Genomic DNA, 6,605 nt, shown 5'->3' on the forward strand with positions numbered 1-6,605 from the left:
TTGAGCTGATGAGTAATTGCTTTATTAATTGAGTACTAAAGAAATTATTGGGTATTCGGGCAGAATTTTTCTGTCCGACCACAAGCAATCAAGGAAAACCTCCTGTGGCCCCCATTCTGTTTGAGGCACTTCCCTGGACCGGCAGATATCAGAAAAGACCTGCAGGAGACTGGAGCCCTTTGGGAAAATCAGGTGGAGCCAGGTGGAGTTCCCAGGGCACCTCCACTGCCAGCAGTGGTCTTTGTCCCTGTAACTGCAGCCCAGCCCAGCACTGGAAGGGAAGCCCAGCACTAAAGGGAAACCCCTTCAAAGACAAACCCCTTTTTCTGTGGGTTCCTGGGATAGAGCTAGATTTGAAATGGCCATTGGAAACCCATGATACACTTCCTTATTCCTACGAGACACTTGAACATCCGTTTCCCTTCCTGGGTCATCTTTAGCAAACTCAGGCTGAAAAACACCAGTATAGCATGTTTCAATTGGCTGAGCCAGAACCCATCAGCTTGCCCCACTCTGGGGAATCATCCCCTTCCAACTAGGGATATGAAAGTGAAAAATGTGAAATGACCCGTCAGGTCAATGCGCAGAGTAAGGGAAAGTCACACATATTGTGCTGGAGTAGCAGAAGGCAAAAAACATTGCATTGTGCCTCAGAGTAATCAAGGAGACCTAATCCAGTTCATCCGTGAGATAAAGCAGAGTGAAGGACGCTGAGTTGTGTCCTAACATGAAGAAGGATGTACATCACTGGTGAAGGAACTGTCTTTTTGTGCCATCACCAATGCAAATTACACAAGAACTATATCAAATAAAGGTAAGCTGTCCCACCCTGGCCCTGTCACACCACGGGGCAGCGGAGGGACCTTTTTCACTTTCAGCCTCTTTTTCAGAGAGGCTTTGCCCTCTCCCTGTACACCACGGGGCAGAGCCTGGCCCTGGACACTCCGTGAGCGCCGTGCAGGTCGTGGCAGGCTGCGGTGAGGGGACGAATGCCCTGGGCCCCCTTCCTGCTCTGCCCAGGCCAGCAAGGGCCCCGAGCGGCCTCGTGTCCCCTGCCCCTGCAGCTCGGGGCTCCCTTCCCCAGCCCTGGCTCTGCAGCACCAAGCCCTGCTGGGAGCCCTCCCCTGCATGCTGCCACCGCTCCCTGACGCTGCTGGTGCCCTCTGCCGGGCACTGCCCAGCCCAGCCCAGCCCCTGCCCACCTCTCCCCAGCTCCCGGACCTCTCCCCAGCCCAGCAGCCCAGGCTGGGCTGGCCCCAGGCCAGTGCCCACCGCAGGCTGCTGCAGGGCTCTGGGCACGGCCAGCACAGCCCCAGCCCCTCGCAAGGCACCGCAGCTGCTGGCACAAAGGCGGCTCTGGGCCTCCCCAGCAGCCCCCGCGCTGGGGCCAGCCACGGCTCAGGAGATGGAGGGCCGTGAAGCTGCAGGAGCCCTGCTCTCCTGCCTGGGACATCCCCAGCACAGAGTGCCTGTGCCCCGCAGGGCCAGCCCCGCTCCCCAGGCCAGCACAAGAGGCCTGGCCCATGCACAGAGCAGCTCCAGATTCCTCTCCAGGATGCCATTTGCCATCAGATACAGCACCACTGGGACAGTACCAGGCCAATCAAGGCCAATTTTTTCTGGGGCGTAGTCAAGGAGGAAGGCAGCTCCCGGTCCAGCTCTTGGTCCTTCACTGATCACGCTGGGGTTCTGATCCATTCTGAGGCCCAGAAAAGAAAGAGGTCTGTTCAGGAAGCAGCTCCTTGGGTTTATTCCTGAAACAGGTTTGCAAGAGGCGTGCAGAGACATTGAAGAGATGCCAATGTAGAGATAACAGGACTGTCAGCAACATACATGAGATCTCAGGGCTTATCCAAATACAAGAAGCACAATGTGGAAGCCAGAAGAGAACAGCAGTGGAAAGGCCACGTCCTGCTGCTGGCCATGGCCATGGCTCCAGGGAAGCAGCAGCCCCGACCCGAAGGCAGCAGAGAGGCAGAGCCCAGCGGGCAGTGAGGGGCAGCCGCGAGGGCCAGCGGGGCTGCTCCTCCCTGTGGCAGCTGGGCTCTGGGCCCTGAGCCCCTCCTGCGTGCTGGGGCTGCTCCCCCAGCTCCAGGCAAGGGGAGAAACGGAAGCTGAGACCTATGAAGTTCGCAAGGTTTCTTCAGTAGGTGTAGGTACACAGGAAGCCGGCTTCTATAGGTAAATAACTGACAAGGAGGAGACTAAGAATAACATTATTTAATCAAAAGCATATTAATTATATAAAATAATAATACAGGCATTTAGTAACAGAAGAAATCTTGAAAGTTTCTGAGAAAAGTTGAGATTTTTAATTGTAGGCATATTATTATAGGTGAATTTGCTGAAGATGTGTGCATTCAAGTAGTGTCCTCACTGAATCCCTTAGTTCCTGGTTCCTCAGGCTGTAGATGAGGGGGTTCACTGCTGGAGGTACCACCGAGTACAGGAAAGACACCAGCAGGTCCAGGGATGGGGAAGAGATGGAGGGGGGCTTCAGGTAGGCAGAAAAGCCAGTGCTGACCATCAGGGAGACGACGGCCAGGTGAGGGAGGCACATGGAGAAGGCTTTGTGCTGGCCCTGCTCAGATGGCATCCTCAGCACCACCCTGAGGATCTGAATATAAGAAATAACAATGAAAATAGAACAACCAAATAATACAGAAATACTGATTACAAGTGCCCCAACTTCCCTGAGGTAGGCATCTGAGCAGGAGAGCTTGAGGATCTGGGGGATTTCACAGAAGAACTGGTCCACAGCATTGCCTTGGCAGAGGGGCAGGGAAAATGTAGTGGCCGTGTGCAGGACAGCATTGAGAAAGCCACTGCCCCAGGCAGCTGCTGCCATCTGGGCACAAGCTCTGCTGCCCACGAGGCTCCCGTAGTGCAGGGGCTTGCAGATGGCAGCGTAGCGGTCATAGGACATGATGGTGAGAACATGAAATTCTGCTGATACAAAGAAGAGAGGGCATTGGCCATGGCTTTGGGGAGAGTGGTGGAGATGCAGCCCAGGTCGAGGAGGGCGAGGTTGAGGAGGAAGAAGTACATGGGGGTGTGGAGGCGGTGGTCACAGGCTACGGCGGTGAGGATGAGGCCGTTGCCCAGGAGGGCAGCCAGGTAGATGCCCAGGAAGAGCCCGAAGTGCAGGAGCTGCAGCTCCCGCGTGTCTGCGAATGCCAGCAGGAGGAACTCGCTCACAGAGCTGCTGTTGGGCATTTCCTGACTTTGGACACAGTTGTCTGTTGAAGAAAGAAGGCAGAACAATGTTAGAAGAGGCTTCTCTGAGGAAAAACTATTGCAAGTCTTAGAGCACCCCCAGTCCAAGCCTCTCTCTTTGCAGGAGAACCTTTCTGCAGCTCTCCTGCTTGAGCTGCGGCTGGTGCTGGCTGAGAGTGGCACTGGGAGCGGGGGCTGCTGTGGGCTCCAGAGGAGTCCTTCCTGCTGTGCAGCAGGAGGGAGGCAGGAACATGGGGGAAACTCAAGTTCAGTCCATTTATCAGGTCAATGAAATTTGCAGTGCTGTTTCAAACAATGCACCCCAATGCAGAACAGAGCTGCAGATGCCACTGCTGAACACTCCTGTTCCCAGCTGCCCTGTGTCACCCCTCTGTGAGCTGCAGGACTATCCCGCTCAGGTGTTTCCCTGAGAAGAAACTGGAGACAGCTGAGAGCAGAGAAGCTCCAGTCCAAGTGCAGCTGGGCAGAATCATCACATGGTCTGTGGGTTGTAAGCAGGATCTCAGCTCTTCCCTCCTATCCAGGGCTGCAGAGGCCTCACACCAGCTGCCCACAAACAGAAATCCAGCAGCATGGACATGGCCTTAGCACGGAGGTGTCTCCTCCTTGGAGCACCTGGATAACACAAGGATGCCACGAGAGAGCTGCATCCTGCTGGACAGAAGCCTGCAGGCCAGGAGGCTGCAGCACAGACAGAGATGGATATCTACAAGCTGAAGTGTGCCAACATCCCATCTGAATCCCCTGTAGTGTCTGAAGGAGGCTTGGTCACCCACTCTCGGCTGACCAGGGGCAGCTGGCTTCGGGCACTCCGAGGGGCTTCTGCCAGACTGCCTCACCTCGCAGTGCCATCCAGCAGGACTCCCAAAGCCTACTGCATTGCCCACTGCCCTCCCAGGAACAAGATTGGGGGTATTGGTGGATAGTCGGCTGAATAGGAGCCAGCAAGGTGCTCAAGTGGCCAAGCAGGCCAACAGCATCCAGGCTTGTACCAGGAATGGTGTGGTCAGCAGGAGTAGGGAAGTGATTGTGCCTCTCTACTTGGCCCTGGTGAGGCCACACGTCAGGTATTGTGTTTAGCTGTGGGGCCCCCAGCATAAGAAGGACACGGATCTATTTGAATGAATCCAGAGGAGGGCCACGAGGATGATCAAGGGGCTGGAGCACCTCTCCTCTGAAGACAGGCTGTGGGATTTGGTGTTGTTCAGCCTAGAGAAAAGAAGGCTCTGGCGAGACTTTATGGCGGCCTTCTAATACCTAAAGGGGGCTGTAGGAAAGCTGGGGAGGGACTCTTCATCAACTAGCGTAGTGATAGGACTAGGGGAAATGGTTTTACATTGAAAGAGGGTAGGTTTAGATTAGATATTAGGCAGAAGTTCTTTTCTCAGAGGGTGGTGAGGCACTGGAACAGGCTGCCCAGAGATGTTGTGGATCCCCCCTCACTGGAAGTTTTGAAGGCCAGCTTGGATGGGGCTTTCAGCAACCTGGTCTAGTGGAAGGTGTCTCTGCCCACGGCAGAGGGCTTGGAATTTTAGGATCTTTAAGGTCCTTTCCTACCCAAACTACTCTGTGATTCGCTAATTCTGTAAATCCAAAACACAGCACCACACCAGCTCCTAGGAAGAAAAATTCAGTCTATCCCAGCTAAAACTCGGACTATATCCACCCCTGACTCCATACCATTGTTCCTATGTCATGCTCAGGTCTGACACTTTCTAAATAACTATCACCACTTTTCCTCTCTTTTGATATACACACAGAGATATCTTGCCCTTAGTCTATTTGTGTCCTGGTTTTGGTTAGGATTAATTTCCATCCTAGTATCATAGAATTGTAGAATGGCTTGGGTTGGAAGGACCTTAAAGATCATCTACGTGAACTCCCCCCAGATTCCACAAACAAGATCAGGTTGGCCAAGGCCTCATCCAGCCTGGCCTTGAACACCTCCAGGGATGGGGCATCCACAACTTCTCTGGGCAACCTGTTCCAGTACCTCACTACCCTTACAGAGAAGATTTTCCTCCTGATGTCTAGTCTAAATCTCCCCTCTTTTAGTTTAGACCACATCCTCCTGTCATTATCTACCCGAGTAAAGAGTCCTTCTCCAGTTTTTTTAAAAGACCCCTTTAAGGATTGAAAAGCTGCAAGGAGGTCTCCCTGGAGCCTTCTCTTCTCAAGGCTGAACAAACCTAACTCCTTCAGCCTGTCTTCACAGGCGAGGTGCTCCAGCCCTCTGATCTTCTTTGTAGCCCTTCTCTAAATTTTGCTGTGAGACGTTCATATCTTTCTTGTGCTGGTGGCCCCAAACCTGGACACAGTACTCCAGGTGAGGCCTCACAAGGGCAGAGCAGAAGGGGACAATCACCTGCCTCCACCTGCTGGCCGCCCCTCTCTTGATGCAGCCCAGGATGCACTTGGCCTCCTGGGCTGTATGTGTTCACTGCTGGCTCATGTTGAGCTTTTCATCCAGCAGAACCCCCAAGTCCTTCTCTGCAGGGCTTCTCTCAATGAGTTCTTCTCTCAGCCTATCCCCATGTCTGCGATTTCCCCGGCCCAGGTGGAAATGAAAGATTTCAGGGATATGAAATACTTGGGATGCCTGACTGGCAGTGAAGGTTGAGGAGAAGACGTTGCTGAGTCCCTCAGCCTTCTCCATGGCTGTCATTACCAGTTCACCCTTCTCATCCATCAGAGGGTGTACAGTCTCCTTGGCTTTTCTTTTCTGATCAATGTATCTCTAGAATCTCTTCCTCTAATTCCTTGCTTCACTTGATAAGCTCAGTTCCATGAACTGAAAGCATGCATGAAACTGAAGCATGCGTGAGGGCTTGGGGAAGGTAACCCTGGATCCACAGAAGGCATTGGGGAAACAAAATTTATAGGTAGGAAGTGTAATTTTGTGGAGGTGCAGAGCTGATGGGCACATTTTGCAGGGTGCTCCTAAAGACCTTTGTGCCCTTTTCCCTCCTGACTACAACGCCACTTCTGTCTCAAGACTAGAGTAGCCAAGAGAGGTGAGACAGATACTCTGGGATCAAGAATGTCATCAGAAAGCTGACCCCAATAAAATATGGGGAGGCCAGGAGCAGCCTGGACAAGAGAGATGTGAGATTTTGGGGTGGGAAGAAGAGCTTGGCCAGCAGAAACGTATGATTTCATAGAGGTAAGAGGGTTCATGTAATGTAGATGCTGTGGTAACACTGACTTAAAACAGCCATGTATAACCCTTACCTTACTTGAACCAGGATTTTTAATCCCTCAACCTAAATGCTACTCCAACACTCTGACAGGAATCCATTTTCTCTCTTGCTAACCCTAATGCCTTCCCTTAACACTAGCATTAAAATGCTCTATTTAACCCTAGACTT

Source organism: Anser cygnoides, chromosome 30, assembly GCF_040182565.1.
Source record: "Anser cygnoides isolate HZ-2024a breed goose chromosome 30, Taihu_goose_T2T_genome, whole genome shotgun sequence".
In the NCBI taxonomy this organism is placed as follows: domain Eukaryota; kingdom Metazoa; phylum Chordata; class Aves; order Anseriformes; family Anatidae; genus Anser; species Anser cygnoides.